Genomic DNA, 21,867 nt, shown 5'->3' with positions numbered 1-21,867 from the left:
ATTTATCTCAAACCTTGCAAGGTTTACACTTTAATTGACAATTTACTGAGAAGCCTGACAAGTGTCAAGGGCCTATATTCCAGGACACCCAGGCTTACTCCCTTATTGCTACGAGAGCTGGGAGTCTGGACTTTCAGAAAGGAGTTCCATGTGTTGTTTCTTTGACTTTTATTGCACTGCTTTCATTTCAATGATTTATTTAAAATTCTAATTTGATCTCCTTTATCTTTTTAGAGGGGGAATACAAACACACATATACAAACAATTTACCCTAAGGAGCCACATTTGTTTCATTTTTCCTTTATAATGTAGTATATTTTATGTCTTTTAAATTGCCTCACTCTTTAAAAACTTTTCCATGTCTGTGTATGTCTTTGTGCAAGAACATACAAACCTCAAAGACATACAAAAGACAGAGGACATCTTCAGTTATGGGTCCTTACAATTCATATTCTTAGGGAAGGTTATGTCTTCTGTGATGCATTTACTGGGTGAGCAGATTTGTGTGATCCCATGAATTCTTCTGTGTTCAACTCCTATCTTACAAAAGTTGTAGTGGAATTAAAGACCCTTTCTTCTTCTAGTTTACGTGGTTTTATGTGTATTTTGGGAATCTGAATTCAGGATCTCATACTTGCACTGTTAGCACTTTACCAACTTATCCATATCCCAGGTCTGTAGCAGAGAATTTCTTCAATGTATTTAAATATTAGAATACCAGGAAGCCTGTGATTGGATAGGGAAAAGGGAGGCAAATCTAGGAGTTTCAGAGACAGAGACAAAGACAGAGACAGGTAGAGAAGGAGGAAGGAACATGGAGGATAAACAGAACAGTGCAGATTCCATGTGGCTTTAAATATCCACAGGTAGTTATGTCTTATCTAGGTGGACAATTTATATCATTATGAATTGGTTCTAAAGTTACTGTTTGGGCATCATGTGAACTGAGAATTTATTGATATATAAATATGGTTGTTTAATTATAAACTTCAAGAGTTTTAATTTACTGAGATAAAGAGATTTGTGACAGCTAGCTACAGGCGATAGATGGCTGAGAGTGTGTAGGTGGCTCCGAGTCAGGTGAACCAGAGCTGGGAATACCACCACCTTGGGCTGGCCTAGAAGTGATATGTCTGCCAGGACAGAGAATATCTGGGCATAGCATGGAATTTTTATTTTTAAATATTTCCTGAAACACAGACCTGCCTCGTTTACAACATTTCTCCCCATGAATCTTTGTTGTACATTGAGAAGATTCATCAAACTTAAGAGCAAGACAATGATGGTAATACATATTGATTATTCTCTGTGAACTTTAGAAGAGGTTCCCTAGTTCAATTTCTTTCCTTCAGTCTTAATTTTGTTTTAGTGAACTAAAAGACAAAGATAGAACACTAGATCATGCTGATAAGAAAGATCTTTCACTTGAAAATATCCTGAGGTTAGCTGGTGCTATTAAAATTTTACAGGGAAAGTAGCTGTAACAGTAGCCTATTTCTCCTACACACTATCTGATCTCTCCAAGGTGCTAAGTCAGTGTTTCTGAGATTTGTAATGAGTATCCTCTCAAAGAATGAAGCTAACTGGGATTGCCCATTTGTATAACGGATTGCTATCCATGTCCCACAGGAGGGCACTCAAGGCATTCTTTGTGGGGCAAGGAGTAGGTATAGCTTTCAGGTAAATGAGACTAATATAAAAGTGTTCGTCCAAGAAATGGAAGTAGGCAGGAAAGAAAGCTTTAAGTGAAAGCAGTCACAGGTGCAAAGACATCAAGGGTAACAAAATAGGATACCATCAGTGACACAAGTATAGAAATGACTCAGTGCAGTACAAATGGGTATGTGATGGTTAAAAACCTAAAAGTCATATGAAAGCAAGAATTTGGGAAGGGGAAAACTTTGAGATTGAAGCAGAAACAATCAAAAACTGTGCCTCAATATATTTGAACTTGTAAAAGACCACTTGTTCAGAATTTATAATGAATGCATATATTGATTGGAAAACTCACTAAACACTGTGGTGACAATTTGATTATAAGATAAGGGTACCTAGAACAAAAGTGACCGAAAATGAGGTCATTTAAGACCTGGGGATACTGCTCAGTTGTTAAGATATTTTCAGTTTACTTGAGGACTTAAGTCCAATCCGCAGAACCTGTGTAGAATTGTTGGGTCTTGTAGTACATAATGCTTATCCAGTACTAAGATGGCAGAGATAGGTAGATCTCTCAGGCTACCTTGCCAACCAACAACCGAGGCAAAAAATTCCTGTTCAGCAAAAGAGCGGCTTAAATAAAATTAAGGAATACAGCTCCTGAGGAAAAATAACTGAATTTGTCTTCCTGTTTCTGCATGCATGTGTATGTAACTTCAAATGTATGCATGTGTATACACACATACCACACATACCCCACACATACTGACTTCACATCAACACAGAGAGAGAGAGAGAGAGCCACACATACTGACTTCACATCAACACACATACACACACAGAGACAGAGAGAGAGACAGAGACAGAGAGAGAGAGAGAGAGAGAGAGAGAGAGAGAGAGAGAGAGAGAAAGAGAGAGAGAGAGAGAGACGGAGGGAGGGGGACACAGAGAGACAGACAGACAATCAGACAGATAGATTTCACTTGCTGACAATTTACCAATTTGTGTATCAAGCTAATGAAAGCTATAGAGATCTGTCTGTATTACTTCAGTGCTAGAATTTGATCAGCTTTTTTCACATTTGTTGGTGACAAATAGATTACTTGGTAAGCCATCCCCTTAACCCTTTCTATGTGACCTGACTGCAGGGTTCTTCTATAGTACTCTTTGATAATTCTGTCCCCTAAAATTCATTCCTTATGATATTCTATCATACTAAATATCTTCCATTTTTGTTGAGTGTTCTCATCTACTGCATTCTCCTATGGAAAAGATCTGCCATTTCTGATGAACAGTATTAAAAAACAGAATGCTAAATTCTCCTGTAAGCAGGCACAAGAGAGAGCTTAGAGGTAAACACTGGGGCATTTCATATTCCAACTACTCAGGACCTAGGTATGACTTCTTTGGAGATCACAGTTAGTATTTTCCAACTAAGCCATTCCCAGATGCTTCCAGGTTAGTGAGACATGATGTTTGCTGTTTAAAGATGCTAATTTTGAGTAAACATCACACTCATAATGTTGCAGAAAAATAATAAAAGGGCCACCCTGCCAACTCTCCTGTCCCACCAGGCCTCAGCACCAAGTCCCAGCAAGGTACAGTTTAGTGCAGGTCTCTCTACTATCACTGATGTAATCTCTTCTATTTAGTTACTATGGCATTCTAGCTGTGTTTTCTCTCCACCATAGACCCTGTAATCATCGGACCCACATTCCATTAACCAAGTAAATTAAAACTCTCAATGCTTAATTAATTATCCAATTATATATATATATATTTATATCCAATATATATATCCAATATATATATATATATATATATATATATATATATATATATATATATATATATATATATATAATCACAATTACAAGATACCAGTACAATAAAAGCCTTAGCTCAATATCTCTAACCTTACAAAAACACCAGAAAAACATCTAAAGCTATCTTAAATCTCTGACATTCCTTAAGCCTCTCCTCCCTTCTTCTCCAACTTCTAGTGCTGACCCCCTTTCCCTTGTCCAATCATAGGCCAATGTTGCAGGAATATCCTGTAACAGCATAATGAAACTTCACAGAATAATGTCCTTAAGAAGGTTCAAACAGCAGTATCACATATGGCTGATGATTTAAGGAAACTCAAGAGTTTTAGGTTGGAAAACATTTTAATGTAGAATTGTGGAGATAGTTCTTTTACCATCTCCAAAGCACCTTTGTTTCCACTGAGGTGTTCTGTCCTAGTTTGATTCCTAATTGCTTTTGTTTAGATTTAGGCTCTAGACTTTGCTTGAATGTGTTATCATTGTACTTGTGAGCTACATAAAAAGCAAAACAAAACACACATTTCCTTATCTATCTTTCATTTCATAAAATATTTTCAGTCATAATGTTTTCACATACCTTCTTTCATATCTGATCTTCATGGATATTCCTTTAGATATTAGATGTTGAAGACTGGTCTAAGGCTTTGATACAATAAAGAACCTGCATGCCCAAATGCTAAAGGTCCTTGTCCACAATTGGTTTTTGATCAATTAATGAAGATGCCAGTGGCTAATGTCTCTGGCACAAGGCAGGACACTCAGAGTTGGGCTGACAAAGATCAGGGAGAAACAGGAGAGTTTCTGGAAGAAAGAATGGAAGGCAATAGCAGCAGGAGGTAAAGCCAAGCAGCTATGTGAGATTTTAGGGAACTGGCTAACATTGGGCTTAGGGTAGCAGGGAATGGTTTAGGAGTGCCAAGGCTGTGAGGTAGCCAAGGCACTTGAAAATAAGCTTGTGAGTGTGTGTGTATTTGTGTGTGTGTGTGTGTGTGTTTCATTCACACAGTCAAAGTTATCTCCTGTGTGGGTGCATGCATGAGATCCTCCAGGAGCCAAAGTGATGTAATCAAAACTCAACTCAGCCATTAGAAACTCTGTTTTGAACTTATAATTTCCATGTTGATCCTGTATTATCTGCTTATTCACCCTGCCTGCCCACCTCTTTATCCATGTTCAATTATCTGGGGAAATTTTCAGATTCTATTTTATAATTTCATAAACTTAAAATTCTCTTCTATCAAACTGTCAAGACTTCTTTCTTACTATTTCTGATGTTCGTTTTAAATAACCATCATTTCATTTCATAGATTTATACATTATCTAATCTCTGTAAAGATGTTGGATACTGTATATATACATGTTAATGTAGCTATTACATATTTATGTGTATGTATATACATATAATTGCACTACATTGACAGCTGAAGTAGATGTCTTTTTCAATTTCCATCCACCTGATCTATTTTTAGACATAGTTTCTCTCTGAAGCTAGTATCCTTCAAATGGCAAACTAGTTTGTCATTTATCTCCAGAAGTCCATTTATTTCTGACTCCCAGCACTGTAGTTACAGTCATATGACATGGCCTAGTATAGAGCTCTGGTCCTGTCTGTACAGCAAGCACTTTACTGAGTCATCTCTCTAGTTACTCTAAAGATACTTTTGTTGGTTATATGAAAGGTTTTTTATTCCTATGATTGTTCATCTGATCATTTTATTTCTTATCTTTGAGGTTTTATGAACATAGACATTTTTGATTCATGTTCACCCAGACGATTGAAACATTACAAATCAGATGGAAAATTTAAAAATGTGGACTGAGCATATGCATGAGTAGGTATCATTGGTTGGCGATTACTTGGTAGACTGATTTTCAATTGGGGTATTTGCCTAGTCTAAAGATCTAGGCATCATGTATATTTTTTTCATACAGTTTCTCATTTTTCTGTATTTTTTTTCTCTTATTCTGTACTGAAGAAGGAAATTTGGTAAAAAATAAATCAGGCTTGGATGCCAGAACTCAGTGTGCAGAGTACACTTCATGCCTGTTTAATGCTGCATCTATACTGAAACTTCACTTCTAACTAATCTGTCCAGTTTCTCTATTCCAAAGGTTAAGTGTAAGTTAAAAGTAAGAAGTAGCCCCTGTCACCGCCCCTTTCCTTCGGATGTGGTAAACCTGTGCCACATCTGACACTGAGAGGGCAGCACCTCCTGATACTCTTTAGAGAGCCTACAGGAGCAGAGTATTAGGTAAGAATCTCCACCCACCACCTAGAGTCTGGGAGCCACTCTGCTCTGGCACTCACTACCCAGCAACATCCAGTTCACTACTCCCCTTCTGCCCTCCTCCCCCATCCCTGCCCCTTTCCATCAGGAACTGAACAAAACTATCCAGGATCCAAAACTGGAATACAATCAATGAAGAAACTGCAAAGTGAGACATCTCTGAAGATAGAAAGCCTTAGAAAGAATTCAAGAGTCATAGATGCAAGCAACAACAATGGAATACAAGAGATAGAACAAAAAACCTCAGATGCTGAAGATACCATAGAAAACATTGACTCAACAGTCAAAGAAAATGCAAAATGCAAAAAGCTTGTTACCCAAATATCCAGGAGATCCAGGACATAATGAGAAGACCAAACCTAAGGATTATAGGAATAGAAGAAAGAAAGGATTTATATCTTAAAGTGCAAGGAAATATCTCCAACAAAATTAAAGAAGAAAACTTCCCTAACCTAAAAAAAAAAAAAATATGCCCATGGACATACAGGAAGCCTACATAACTCAAAACAGTTTAGACCAGAGCAGAAATCCCTCCCTTCACGTAATAATCAAAGCATCAAATGCACTAAACAAAAAAAGAATATTAAAGGCAGTGAGAGAAAAAGGGCAAATAACATATAATGGCAGACCTATCAGAATTATACCAGACTTCTCACCAGAGACTCTGAAAACCAGAAGAGCCTAGACAGATGTCATACAGACCCTAAGAGAACGTAAATGTCAGCCCAGACTACTATAGCCAGCAAAACTTTTAATTACCATAGAAGAAGAAAACAAGACATTCCATGACAAAAGCAAATTTACACAGTATCTTTCCACAAATCCAACTCTGCAAAGGATAATGGGTGGAAAATACCAACACAAGGCAGCAAACCACACATTAGAAAAATCAATAAGGTAATCTTTCAACAATAGAAAATAGCTTCACAACCATAATGTCACCTTTAACTAAGAAGATAACAGTAAGCAACAATCACTTTTCCGTAATATCTCTTAATATCAATAGTCTTACTTCATCTATCAAAAAAAATAGACAAACAGACTGGATACATAAACAGGACCCAACATTTTTCTGCATACAAGAAACTTACCTCAGTGATAAAGACAGTCACTATTTAAGAGTCAAAGGTTGGAAAACAATTTTCCAAGCAAATGGTACCAAGAAACTACCTACAGTGGCTATTCTTATATCAGATAAAATTTGCTTTTAACCAAAAGTTGTCAAAAAAGATGAGGAGGGACACTTCATGCTTGTCAAAGGAAAAGTCTACCAAGATGAACTCTCAATTCTGAAAATCTGTGCTCTGAACACAAGGGCACCCACATTCGTTAAAGAAACTTTAATAAAGCTCAAAGCATACATTGCACCTCACATAATAATAGGGGGAGGCTTCAACACCCCACTGTCAAAAAATAGACAAATCATGGAATCAGAAACTAAACAGATGCAGTAAAACTAACTGAAGTTATGAACCAAATGGATCTAACAGATATTTATAGAACATTCCACCCTAAAGCAATAGAATATACATTCTTTTCAGAACCTCATGGTACCTTCTCCAAAACTGACCATACAATTGTTCACAAAGATGGGCCTCAACAGATAGAGAAATGTTGAAATTATTTCAGGTATCTTATCATATCACCATTGCCTAAGACTGGTCTTAAACTCAAACAAAAGCAATGGAAAACATATATACACATGGACTCTGAACAATGCTCTTCTCAATGATAGCTGTTCAAGGAAGAAATAAAGAAAGAAATTAAACATTTTTTAGAATTTAATGAAAATGAAGACACATCATACCAAAAGTTATTGGACACAGTAAAAGCAGTGCAAAGAGGAAAACTCATAGCTCTGAGTGCCTCCAAAAAGATAACAGAGAGAACTTACACTAACAGCTTGACAGTGCATTTGAAAGCTCTAGAACAAAATGAAGCTAATACACCCAAGAGGAGTAGATATCAGAAATAGTCAAATGTTGAGCCAAAATCAACCAAATATAAACAAAAAGAACTATACAAAGAATCAACAAAACAAAGAGTTGGTTCCTTGAAAAAAATCAACAAGATAGAGAAGCCCTTAGCCAGACTAACCAGAGGGCACAGAGTTTGTATCCAAATTAATAAAATCAGAAATGAAAAGGGACATATAACAACAGAAACTGAAGAAATTAAAAAAATCATTAGATCCTATTACAAGAGTTTATACTCAAAAAAGTATGAAAACCTGGATGAAATGGACAACTTTCTAGATACATTCCAGGAGCCAATGTTAAAACAGGATCAGATAAACCATCTAAATAGTCCTACAAACCATGAGGAAATAGAAGTAGTCATTAATAGTCTGCCCTCAAACAAAGCCCAGGAACAGAGGGGTTTAGTGGGGAATTCTATCAGACCTTAAAGAAGAGTTAATACTGATACTCTTTAAACTTTTCCAGGAAATAGAAACTCAAGGATCACTATGCAACTCATTCTATGAAGTCACAGTAATGCTTATACCTAAACCAAACAAAGACCAAACAAGGAAGGAGAACTTAAGACCAATCTCCCTCATGAACATTGATGCAAAAATCCTGAACAAAATCCTGTCCAAATGAATCCAAGAATGCATCAAAACCATAATTCACCACGATCAGGTAGGTATCATCCCAGGGATGCAGGGATGGTTCAATATACAGAAATCCATCAATGTAATCTACTGCATAAACAAACTAAAGGAAATAAACAACATGGTCATTTCATTAGATGGTGAAAAGGCTTTTGACAAAATCCAGTATCCCTTCATGATAAAATTCTTGGAGAGATCAGGAATCCAAGGTCCATACCTAAACACAGTGAAAGCAATATACTGCAAATGAGTAGACAACATCAAACCAAAGGGAGAGAAACTTGAAGCAATCCCACTAAAATCGGGGACCAGACAAGGTGGCCCACTCTCTCCCTATCTATTCAAGTACTTGAAATCCTAGCCAGAGCAATCAGTCAGCAAACAGAGGTCAAGGTATAAATATTGGAAAAGAAGAAATCAAAATACCACTATCTGCAGATAATATTATAGGCTATTTAGGAGACTACAAGACTTCCACCATAGAACTCCTAAAGCTGATAAACAACTTCAGCAAAGTGGCTGGATATAGAATTAACTCAAGAAAAGCAATAACCTTCCTCTACTCAAAGGATAAACAAGATGAGAAAGAAATTAGGGAAATGACACCCTTCACAATAGTCCAAAATAATATTTCATACCTAGGTGTGACTCTAAGAAAGCAAGTGAGAGACCTATATGACAAGAACTTTAAGCCTCTGAGTAAGAAAGCAAAGAAAGTCTCAGAAGATGGAAAGATCTCCCATGTTCATGGATTGGCATGATCAATATAGTCAAAATGGCCATTTTGCTGAAAGCAATCTACAGACTCAATGCAATCCCCATCAAAATCTCATATCAGTTCTGCAAAGATCTAGAAAGAGCAATTTTCAAATTCATCTGGAATAACAAAAAACCCAGGTTACCAAAAACTATTCTCTAGAACAAAAGATCTTCTGGTAGAATCACCATCCCTGACCTCAAGCTCTACCACAGAGCAATAGTGATAAAAAGTGTTTGATACTTGTATGCAGACAGGCAGGGATATCAATGGAATGGAATTGAATACCCAGAAATGAACCCACACACATAAAGTCACTTGATATCTTACAAAGGAGCTTAAAACATCCAGTGGAAAAAAGACAGCATTTTTAACAAATGGTGCTAGATCAACTGGAGGTCTGCATGCAGAAAAATGCAAATCAACCCATTGTTATCTCCTTGTACAAAGCTCCAGTCCAAGTGGATCAAGGATCTACACATAAAACCAGACACACTGAAGCTTATAGAGGAGAAAATAGGGACAAATCTTGAACACATGGGCACAGACGAAAATTTCCTGAACAGCCAATGGCTTATGCTCTAAGAGCAAGAATTGACAAATGGGACCTCATAAAATTGCAAAGCTTCTGTAAGGCAAAGGACACAATCAATAGGACAAAATGGCAACCAACAAACTGGGAAAAGATCCTTACTAACCCTACATCTTATAGAGGGCTATTATACAATTTATACAAAGATCTCAAGAAGTTAGTCTCCAGAGAATCAACCCTACTAAAAATGGGGTACAGAGCTAAACAGGGAATTCTCAACTGAGGAAACTCCAATGGCTCTAAAGCACCTAAAGAAATGTTCAGCATTCTTAGTTGTCAGGGAAATACAAATCAAAACAACACTGTGATTCCACCTCACACTGGTCAGAATGGCTAAGATGAAAAACTAAGGGGACAACAGATGCTGGAGAGGATGTGGAGAAAAAGGAACACTTCTCCATTGTTGGTGGGATTGCAAGCAGGTAAAACCCCTCTGGAAATCAGTTTGGCAATTCCTCAGAAAATTAGACATAGCACTTACTACCTAGGGACCCAGCTATACCACTTCTGGGCATATACCCAGAAGATGCTCCTACATGTAATAAGGACACATGCTCCACTATTTCATAGCTGCCTTATTTGTAATAGCCAGAAGCTGAAAAGGACCTAGATATCCCTCAACAGAGGAATGGATGCAGAAACTGTGGTACATATGCACAACGGAGTACTATTCAGCTATTAAAAAAATGAAATTATGAAATTCTTAGGCAAATGGATGGAGCTAGAAAGTGTCATCCTGAGCAAGGTAACCCAGTAACAAAAGAACACACATGGTATGCACTCACTAATAAGTGGATGCTAGCCCAAAAACTCAAAATAAACAAGTTACAATTCACCCAGCACATGAAGCTCAAGAAGAAGGAGGACTTAAGAGAGGGTGCTTTGGTTTCTCTGAGAAAGGGAACATAATACTCACAGGAGCAGTAAGGGAGACAATGTGTGGAGCCGAGACTAAAGTAAAGGCCACCCAGAGTCTGCCCAACACGGGGATTCATCCTATAAACAATCACCACACCCTGAAACTAGGACAAGGAGCATATCCCAAAAGGAACATGCCATGGTTGTCTCTGGAGGGGCCCTGCCAGAGTCTTACAAATACATCGTCAGAAACAAGCAACAACTATAGGATTGGGCTTGGGGTCCCCAACGGAGGATGTGGAGGGTGGTCCAGTGGAGCTGAAAGGGTTTACAGCCCCCTGGGAAGAACAATGACTTTGGCCACCCAGACACCCCAAGACTCCCAGGGACTGAACCATCAACCAATGGGTACACATGCTTTCAGCCAAAAATGTGGCAGAGGAAGGCCTTGTAGGGCATCAGTGGGAGGACTGGTCCTTGGTCATGTAAAGGATCAATAGAAGCCCCAACAAAGCAAAATCAAAGGGGGGAGGAGGTGGCAGTGGGTCAGGAGGAAGGGCATATAGCTAGAGGCAGGGGGTGGAAGGAAGGGTTGAGGGTCTTTGGGGAGGGGGGAAATCCAGAAAGGTGTTACCATTGGCAATGTAAATGCAGATGATATTCAATTAAAAAAAAGTAAAAAGAAAAAAAAAGTGGGAAGAAACATGATGTTTAACTTTCTGGACTAATTTCCTGTTTTATTCTGCCTTAGACTGAGATTCACCATCTCCCTGTATAAACACAACCTGATTTTTCTCCATTCGTGTCCAAGACCTGGATCTAGGGTGAGCAGGGAAAGCACTGATAAGTAGTTGTAGTGAGACTGAAAAGTCTGTTGTGCTTGAATTAAGTTACATGGAGCCCTTACCCAATAAATGTAGTGTCTTTGCTTCCACTTGCATAGACCTGAACACATACCCCTTATGAAGCAATGGAGTTCCCTGAAAGTCTTCAGTTTGTTCCCCTTGAGAAGCCAAACACAATCAGAAGCAAATCCATGAGATAAGGTCAGTTCATAGATACAGACTATGCAGAAATTGGAAGTATGCATAGTAAGGCAAGGTAATTTCAGGGACAATCCTTTATTTGCTACTTTATTACTGTGATGGTATGAATATAATTAAAATTAGATGGAAGATGAGGCAGGATATGTGCAATGAACAGAGGCTTACATAACTCAAATCTATCAATAAAAATAGACAACTCACATGCCATCCCTTGAAAATATAAAATATTTCCTTCTCTTTCTCCTCCTCCTCACCCTAAAAAAGAAGCCCCAGTCAGTAATCATGGACTCTTAAATAGATCTCATTCAATCCCACTCTTCTCTCATATGATATCTGACTTTTAATTTCACTTTGGTTTTAAATTGCATTCCTCTAATTAAATTCCTACTTTGCTATTTGTGTGCATGATGTCAAATCTTTGAATATGATGCCAATGATCTCTAAACATCAGGTCCCAGCAGACATCACCAGTAACAGAAGGATATATTCCCATGAGCTCACTTTCAGAAGAGAGGCCACCCTCCTCCTTCATCTGTACTCCAGTATTGCTATAGTGTGCTGACATTTCTGGCCCATTAAGTTGTCTTCTGTTATCTTTGTCTTTTGAAATTTTTGTGTTTTTAATTCTTTGTAAAATGTCTTTATGTAGTTTTGGAAGTGTGAAAAGGAAGAGTTGATATATTTATACATCTATCCATGTTTAAATATGGCCCTGTATTTTATAGGTGGTTTGTCCGAACAACAGCAACAACAACAACATGGCTAAGGCTTGTTATTAACTTTAACATCAATTATTCTCAGAAGATTCACCCATGATTAATTCTACTCTAACATCTCAGCTTGACTAAAACTGTCTGAGTATACTGGCTTCTCTCACAGCTATGGGTTATCTGTATCCTACAACATATATGACAGAAACTGGCACCAATGGTGAAGTTTTCTTCCCTCTAAATTCCTGTGCCCATCTGTATGTGTAAAAGTAGCAAATATGAGAAGTTGTGTTGCATTGCTTATGATTATATGCTAACAATGCATTTCTGAAATGTAATGAGGGTAACTCTTTGATTCTCATCCACATAATTTTAAAGTGAACCCTCTTTTAAAAAGAAATGGCTCTTAAGTGAGGAAATGAGGTAAGCAAACAAAAGGAATAGTTTAGCAGCCAGAGACCTTGTTTGGCTTTGTCCAAACACACCAATCTTCTAATATTCATTCTTATGGCAGCATGTCCTGAGAATTCATCTGTAGGTTTCATTCACTCCCATCCCCATCTCTGTGTAATTCTCAAAGAAATCAAACAGCAGCTTCAGACCCCACCTCAATTCCTCCTCATGCATGCCCTGCTCTGACTAACAGGCTGAACTTCTGTCCTGGTTTAAATATGTCTGCCCCATGGAGTGGCAGGATTAGAACCTGCTGTGAGACCATCACCAACACAATCATCCCAAATCTATACATGAGAAACCAATTCGTCAAGAACCCCACTTCCTTTGCAACCACTAAGTATCACAAGGAAAGATATTAATCAGAACCTCACACTATAATGGTAAGAAAACATCTTTGCTAAAAAAAAAAAATAAAAGCACAATTCTAAGGACATTTCTTGATAGCTGTTTAAACTGGGAAAGTGCAAAGCAAGAAGATCCAGAGGCTTTTAGAAATTACAGCCCACAGAATAGCTAAACACCAGACAGCAACTCACTTCTGCACATTCTTCAGAGAGAAAATTCTGAGGACAACTAACACTAAGTTCAGCCTCTGCTGTCAATTCCCAAGTCCATTCAGAATCCTTTGTCCATTCACATGCCAGGAAGAAGGTTTACCCTGTATCTACAGCAACTCCACTGCAGTCTTATGGCCCCATTTTGCTCTTGACAGGTGGAAAATTTAGGGAAGGTGTTGCTCTTTAAATGACTGGACACAGATCGTTATATTGTTCTTCTTTTAACTAAGGCCATCAGGAGAAACATGTAAGGAAACTTCCAAAACTGTCAAGTCATTCTGACTCTCTTTAGAAGACCTGATGCAGGAAAGTTTACTCATTTTAACACTTAATTCTCAAGTTCATTTCTGTCACTTGTTTGACAATGTGATTATGATGTGAGACCTTCAGCTATAAAGAGTGTGTCTTTGTCAGGGTTCCTGCACAAACATCAGGAGGAGAGGAAAGGGTTTCTTCAGGTTACATTTACATATTGGTGTTCATCACTAAAGGAAGTCAGAACTGGAATTAAAGCAGGTCAGGAAGCAGGAGACATGGAAGGATCTTTCTTACTGGCTTGCTTTCCCTGGCTTGCTCAGCTTACTTTCTTATAGAACCCAAGAATACCAGCCCATGGATGGTACCACCCACAAGGGACCCTCCTCGCTAGATCAATAAGAAAATGCCTTACAGCTAGATCTCATGGAGGCATTTCCTCACCTGAAGTTCCTTTCTCTGTAATTACTCTCTGCCTTGTGTCAAGTTGACACAAAACCAGCCAGTACTGAGTGTATTTTCTACTAGTACACATGTCTGTTTCAAAAATAATTTGCTTTCTTTGCAAAAAGTACTGTTTCCAAACTTACTTGGTGCAATGATAAACCTTCCTTCTGTGAAAAAAAGTTTCTTAAAAGAAGCACACATTTTGGAAGCTTTGGATACTTTGTCATGGAAAATCTTTAACACCTTCAATAGCCATCACTTGCCCATCTTTGTATTGTAAGACCCCCAAAAACCGAGGGTGCCCCAGCACCCCACACCCTGGAAGGTGACACCCAAATCACTCTCGAGAAATGGTCTCGATGCAATAGCATGAGGATTTCTTTATTCCAGAATTCTGGGTTCCACAGCAGTACACCATGCAGGGGTAGAGGACTGAGGACCACGAGTGCCGAATTGTGACAGCTTTTATAAGTTTACGACAAACCAATCATTTCTTAGCATGGAGAGCCCGTGAAATGCAAGCCAATTGACTTGTACCACTCTATAGTTTTTAGGCCAATTAGTTTAAATTATTGGAGCCCACGCTCAGTGGACCAATTAGTTTCCTATTTTCTTGAATGTCTATAGCTGCATGAACTCCTGCATAGGGGTAATGGCATAAGCAGTTTACAGAAGCAAGATAAGCTTAGCCCATTTCCAGTTACCTTGTGAGGCCAGGATCACCTATTCAATGCCTTTCTGTTAGGTTTAAACAAAGGGCGGGCTCTGGAATGTGACCTTTTACCTAGTTTCTAACAAAGAGAGGTAGCATTTTAAACTCCTGATTTCTTGGGGTCATTAGAGTTAGGCTGTATTATTTTCTATCCTTTCAGTATCTAAGTAACATCTTTATGACTGAAAAATGAAAATTTTTGGAATACACTAAATTACGAGGTCATGATCTCTCACCAAACAAAAGACTGGGTGATTTCAGTTAGAGTATCTGCTTTAACCATCATTTCAAATACATCCTAAATGTGTTTGAGAAGGCTTTAATTAATACTTTTCTTTAATCATGTTACCATAAGAAATTCATCAAACTGTTACAACATTAGAACAAAAAATATGAATTAGCTCAAATTGATGCTCTCTGAGTACTCTATGTTCTGTAGCTTTAGTCACCCATTGCTGCCTCTAGAATAAAATATCTCCTACCCTCTTTGAGGTGAGGGTTGTGTTTTTATGTTGACACTTCACTCTTTTTATCTTTTATTTTCCCTGGTTGTGTTGCTTTCAAAAGGTTTGTTGGTTATAAAACCTTTTGCTGGACTCTAGGTGGACTTTCTATATTTGTTAGCTATGAGATTCTTACTCACCAGAGGCAGTATATATATATATATATATGTATATATATACATATATATATATATATATTTCAACCACAGCATATTTTTCGAGTTAAGATATTTTTCTCAATGGTGATATTAAAATGAACTAAACATAGTTCTTTACTTAATACATTTTCTGAGTGTCAATTACACTATATTCCTTTTTTTATTACATATGCATATATCAATATGTAGGACATTTTATATGTCATCAATAACTGGTATATGCTGAAGCTTATCATTCAATGTGGCTACATGTAGAGAGAATAATTAGGACCAAATGTTAACACTAGGAGTAGAAGATACTTCTGTGTACTCCTAGTACACAGAGCATATGTCCTCCCCGAGAGCTAGCCAATCACCTGTCTAAAGGACCAGCCCTCAGGAAGGCTGGTTCACATTAAGCCAAACTAAAGAGAAGGAAATGATAATTATTTCTTTAATGAGATAATGTACCTTTCTTGTTCGGATTCTCTCTAAGCTCCACCCCACAGTTACCTAGCAACAGCCAGGTAGGCCTGGCCTACTATAAAAGGGGATGCTCGGTCCCTCCTCTCTCTCTTGCACCTCTTATTCTCTCACTCTCAGTTTCTCTCTTGGCCTCTTGGGTTCTTATCTCTCCTCCTCCCCTCCACCCTCTCTTCACGTGGTCATGGTCACCTCTGCTTCTCTCCTCTCTCCCAATCTCTGCCTTTCTCTGCCTCTATTACCTCCTTAACTCCTCTCCCCATGCTCTGAATAAACTCTATTCTATACTATATAGGTATGTATGTCTGGTCCTCAGGGGGAAGGGATGCCTTGTCATGGGCCTGCTGAAGCACCCCTTGCCCCACACGGCCATAGAACACATTGTCTTAGCCTCTTTCTCTTTTTATGATCACAAAATTTCTTTCTCAGAGTTCCTCAATGCAGCTGCATAATTGTTAGGAGGTTCTGCTGGATATGCTCTCCTTTCTGAGCACTGTAACTCTCCCTTTTTCTTATCTTCTATATTATCTTCAGATGCTAGCCAGAGTACAGATGTATTTTTTTCTGAAATTCTGAGATTCCTTCCTTTCCTCATTTTGCTTAGCTGCCAATCTCCACACATAGCTCAAACAGGTTAGCTCTCCCTTCTTCTGTGTCTCTGTTCTTTAGGCAGCTGCAGAGAGTTAGTTTGCCTGCAGAGACTTTTATGCTACACACTGATTATGTTATCCTTGAATTTCTTTTTTATTCAACTCGTGACTACTATTATGAAAGAAACTAAAAGCCACAAAAGGGAGTACTAATTCCCCCAGTAACAAAATGATATCCTCAAGGTCATTTCCTCATATTACAGGATTAGTATCTTTCAAAGAAAACTGTCTCTCTCTCCTCAAGCACACACATGCACACACACCTTCTCCAGATATTTCAATCTTTTTGCTTCTCCTTCCACATTTCCCACTGATATAAACACCTAAATGTACGTAGGAAATGTATTCAACCCAACAGAAGAATCCTTACCTGGGGACAACTCTGTCTGTAAGCCCTTGATTTTACACTCCTAGTCTTCAAAACTTGCTAAGAAATGAGTTCCCCTTTAAGTTACTCAATCAATAGAATTTTGACTACAGCCCTCATAGACTAAGACAATACTCAGTGGGTACCTATAGAGTTAATCATATCTGATATTTCATTAGTGTAATTTCTATATAAGTCTTTGATTAGTGTTTCTTGTGCAGGAACTTAGGAGTCTGAAATACATCTAGAGTTTTACCATGTTTAACTATGTCTGCTGACTTGAATCTAAAGTGTAAGGCCTGACAGTACATCAGACTCTTTATTAGTCCTTCACATAAACCCTCTCTTCTTTTGTTTTTATCTTCTCTGATGATCTCCCTACCTTCCTTTAAGAGGTATGTTTCACAAAGCATTAGAAAAAAAGCCATTTTAAATATTCTTGCCTTCATACTTTTGTGTAAATAATTTGTCAGTCCTTCTGCAATGGCAGCTAACTAATGTATGAATAATCATAGCCTTTTCTTTGACCTTCCTCTAGTAATTTCATGCCTATGAAATTCCCACCCTCTAGGCCCTAGGAAGTATTCATTTCCTGTTTTAATTATACTTTAATATCAAATGTCCCAAATATTCACCATTGTACATCATGGTCTGATAACAAAATATTAAGCTAATAATATATATTATTACTTCTGTCACTAAGATGATGGAATTCTTTATAAACTACTATCTATGACGTACATACATATGACTCATTTATCTTTACTAATTTGGTTAAAATATAAAATTCCATGTATTTTGTAACCCTTTACGTAACTGTAAGACTTGTTTTTGGTTCTTTTTCCACATGCTTCCAGCAGCTGGAAATCCAAGACTGAGTTGTTTAATCTTTTCTATAGGATTGAGAGGTATCCCATATTTGCTTGTTTAGGCTGACTTCCCAACTTTGTCCTTATATGTCATGGAAAAAGACTATATAAATTTCTCCAGAGTTTTTTGAAATAAGGACTCCAAACTTCATGATGTCTTTTGACATAATTACTCTCTTACTCTGAACGGAACTTTAACTGAAGAGGAAGAAATTAGTACTTTAGCATCTAGGCTGTGAAGTAGGGGCAAAATGCTATATATAATAATGTTTAGACACTTAGGAGCAAACTAAAAAAAAAAAAAATTAAAGTGTTCCTTGAAACCACAACAAAGAGAGATACAAGAATGAGTATAAGCATCTCATTCTACTCACATGTCTTTATTCCCCCCAATTAGACCCACCACTAGCACAGTGGATTAAATGCACAATACTGGACATATTCTGCCCTCAAGTAGCACTCATAGACATTGCTGCAAAGTCACAATGGGTTACAGCAACATTATCATAATATGGATAATGGAAGAGAATGAAAAAAATTATTTAAATCTCACACATGTATACAATTTTGGAATTAATTCTAACCTTGAAACTATCAATAGAGAGAGCAATCCCAGAGACTGAAGTGCTCATGTCTGAGTGAGGATAAAATAAATAATTGATGAATTTAAAACAATAAAAAACAAAACAACATTATGGGTCATCCTTTTATAGCTCTATTCCACAGAATTCCTTCTGCCCAGAGAAATGCAAGCATATATTGGTGTCAGGGAGGCCAGTTACAAAAGTCAATAGTGACCTTTGAAGGTCCTGGAGAGAAGGCAGTAATATGAGGACATCCTGGTCTCCACTTGACCCTGACTGACAACTGTTGGGCTTTGTACTTTTAAGACATCTTCAGTTTTGTTCTTTTCTCATTTCTGTTTCTCTTGACCTAGTACATACAAAATACAAAGTATCTCAGGTCATAATTATTTCTTTTGAGATGTGGTCAATTATAAATGCAGACTGTGAACCTTATAAATGTATGTGTTCTAAATATAATTATAAAAGAGAAATGTTGAGGTAAAGGTACACAAATCATTGAGTGCCAAAGTAACCACAAAGTGAGATTGACCAGGGAATGTCATTTGGATGAATGTTGTGTTGAATGAATTTCAGTAAACTTGTTGACTTTATTTGTGCATCTTCTAATATACCTTGTTTATTCCAACCAGCAAGGAACTTCAACGACCAATTAAAATATTTGCATGGTGGTATAAATGTAGACAGTGTGATGATTAATATTAATTGTCAAGTTGACAGTATCTAAAATAACCAAAGAGATAAACCCTGGAGCACATCTGTGAGTGTTTATCTAGAATAGGTTCATTGAAGTTAGAAAATCTATACTAATTATGGGCAGCACAATCACATGGCCTGGGGTTCATGAACTGAATAGAAAGGAAGAATTGAGCTGACCATCAGGTTCCATCTTTGCAGTCTAGAGTGATTAGATTTCTGAAGCAATCTAGCTAGAAAGAATACTTTGAAAACACAGAACAGACTGACCTATAAGAGACTCTATCTTTTTTTTAGTGAATATCATCTTCATTTACATTGCCAATGGTAAAACCTTTCCCAATTTCCCCCCCTCCCCAAAGATCCCCAACCCCTCCTCCCACCCCCTGCATCCATGTATATGCTCTTCCACTCAACCCACTCACACCTCCCCGCCTCTATCTTAAGAAAAGAAGAGAGAATCAGGATTTTTTGAAAGTTAGGGATTCTCATAGGTTGAAGCAAAATATAAAAAATTAAAGTTCAATTAGTGAAGAGGTTTATCGGCAAATAGTCTGTAATCAGGATTGACTCAGACCCATTCGGGTAGAATCAACACTTTTGTGTTCGAAAGCATTTTATTTTGTTCTCATTTTAAGACAGCTTTGGCAATCTGGTAGTGATGATAAGATCCCAACTAAAAAGTGAAGAGACATGGAATCCTGCCCCTACCTCTGCGCATCAAATCCTGCACTCTCCTGTTCCTGCATTGAGCGAGAGCAGTTAGTATTCACTCCCCTGACTAATGACCAGCATTTTTCTGGTCCAGATGGCTCCTGCCCTTGAAGGAAGCAGGAGCCATTATCCTTAAAATGGTAAAAGCCCACTTTTGGACTATGGGAAAGAGGCAATTAAGTGATCCCAGACAGCTGTGACCAGATTGTAAAGCACACTAGCTTCTGACAACATAGTGAGTGACTTCTTCTCAGGTTAGGAAGTTCCCTTTCCTAGTGCTCAGTTCTGCCCCCCTATCTGAACAAATGTTACCACATTTGAAAGATAACATTCTTTTACATTCTGAAGTAATGCCAAGGCTTGGAAACCCTTGCTTGCATTTTTTCCTTTATACAGCCCCTTCACTTTGTCTTGGGGATTCACTCTCCTTCCTGTTCCATCAGTAAGTTTGGTGGCCAAAGCCTGAGCTTGAATAACGACCCTCATGTGATTATATCCAGTTGCAATTTCTGGTGAGTTAAGGACAGGATGAGTATGGGTTTATTTGAATAATTAGATGCAGTGATTCCTATTCTGCATTTCATGTATTTTGGGGAGTTATATTTTCAGAGGCACACTATAGCTCGCAATGATATGTGAAGGCCTACCATAAAGACACTTCAGGTACAATCCTTTCTATAACTATCATTATTCTGTCCAAACACATTAGGAGAACGTGATGCAATTTGGAAGGAAGATTACTGGGATGGTATTGATAGATATTCCTGGTTGTTCCATTGACTAGCTATCTGCCCTATATGTAACTTCTTAAACTGTCCATGCCCAATGATCTAAAGACAGACTCATACACTAGAAAGGCCTGACATGGTAAAGGTGATATCCTGATATGTTGGTATGTTTTGCCGCAATCTTTTAAACTACGGATATGTTGGTGATTAAACAGCCTATGGGCTTGAAAAATAATCAATACTCTTCTTCTTACTCTTTGTCTTTTTCTTCTACTTCTTCACCTTTATCCTCCTCCTCACTTTTCTCTTCTTCTTCCATTTCCTTCTATTCATCATTTTACTCTTCCTCCTTTTCTACCTGTCTGTACTTTCTGTTTCTTCTCTCTATTTTGGTCTGTGAATAAATGACATCTACAGAGGCATATGGAATATCTACTGTTATGCCTTTTTAGGCTAGTTCATCCCAGACATTCCTTAATATTCATTATTTCTTTTAGATTAAATGAATAGTTCTTTATGTTCAAGTCATACATACTTTGTCCTGAGAAAGATGACACAAACACACACACACAAAAACAGTCAGAAAACAGCATACAAAGAGAAAAACACAACTGGTATCAGAGGTATGAACAAGATTACATACAAGTCATCTTTCATAGACCTTACTTCCGCCATGGCACAGCACAGTCCAATGTGCACTTTAACTAAGTGATTGGGATAAACTGACCAAAAGTCTAGAATCCTATCATGGTACCAGAAGACTGCAAGAGGAATAGAACCATATTCTTAGTCATAGTAGTATTTTGGATGAAATCTTGCTATAGGGATATATGTGTGTCTACTCTGTTCATTTGTTCAAACAATTATTCCGTATGCTGGGATTCTGATTTTATTTTGTACTTGGCTATGGCTCTACTAGGAGGTTTTGTTCTAGCCTAGTGTGATAATAAAATCATGTGATAGGAAATCTTGACTCCTACTGCCATCATATGTGATTATCATTATTTTCTGTATGATAAAATTTCTGTCTTTTCTGTAACCATCTTACATTCACTATGTCTACCTTTTTTCTAAAGTTTGATTCAAATCCTTCTTGAAAACTCATAATCAGTAATGGTGTCATGACAGGCTAGGTGCTCCAGACAACTTGAAAACTGAGAAAATAGACCTTTGTTGTAGATTAAATTTTATTGAGCATTATTAATTATAATAATTTCAAGAAGAAAAGTAATAACCAAATTTTATTTGTGAAATAGTAATACTCTTTGGCCAAGTAAAATACTACAGGTCTCGCCATTTCTGAGTGGCAATTATTATAGTTTACTAGACAATTATTATAAAAAGAATTGCTGCCTCTAAATG

At 37.6% G+C, this 21,867-nt stretch overlaps 1 protein-coding gene across 3 annotated transcripts in view; it reads right to left on the bottom strand.

The window, feature by feature from the left end:
- The window catches only part of LOC127697246 (contactin-associated protein like 5-3), an 883,854-nt gene that overhangs the window by 92,872 nt on the left and 769,115 nt on the right, over positions 1–21,867 (bottom strand). The window lies entirely within an intron of this gene.

The sequence above is a fragment of the Apodemus sylvaticus genome, chromosome 12 (genome assembly GCF_947179515.1).
Source record: "Apodemus sylvaticus chromosome 12, mApoSyl1.1, whole genome shotgun sequence".
Lineage (NCBI taxonomy): Eukaryota > Metazoa > Chordata > Mammalia > Rodentia > Muridae > Apodemus > Apodemus sylvaticus.
The sequence above is the reverse complement of the archived record's forward strand: the minus strand, read 5'-3'. Positions and strand labels throughout refer to the sequence as shown.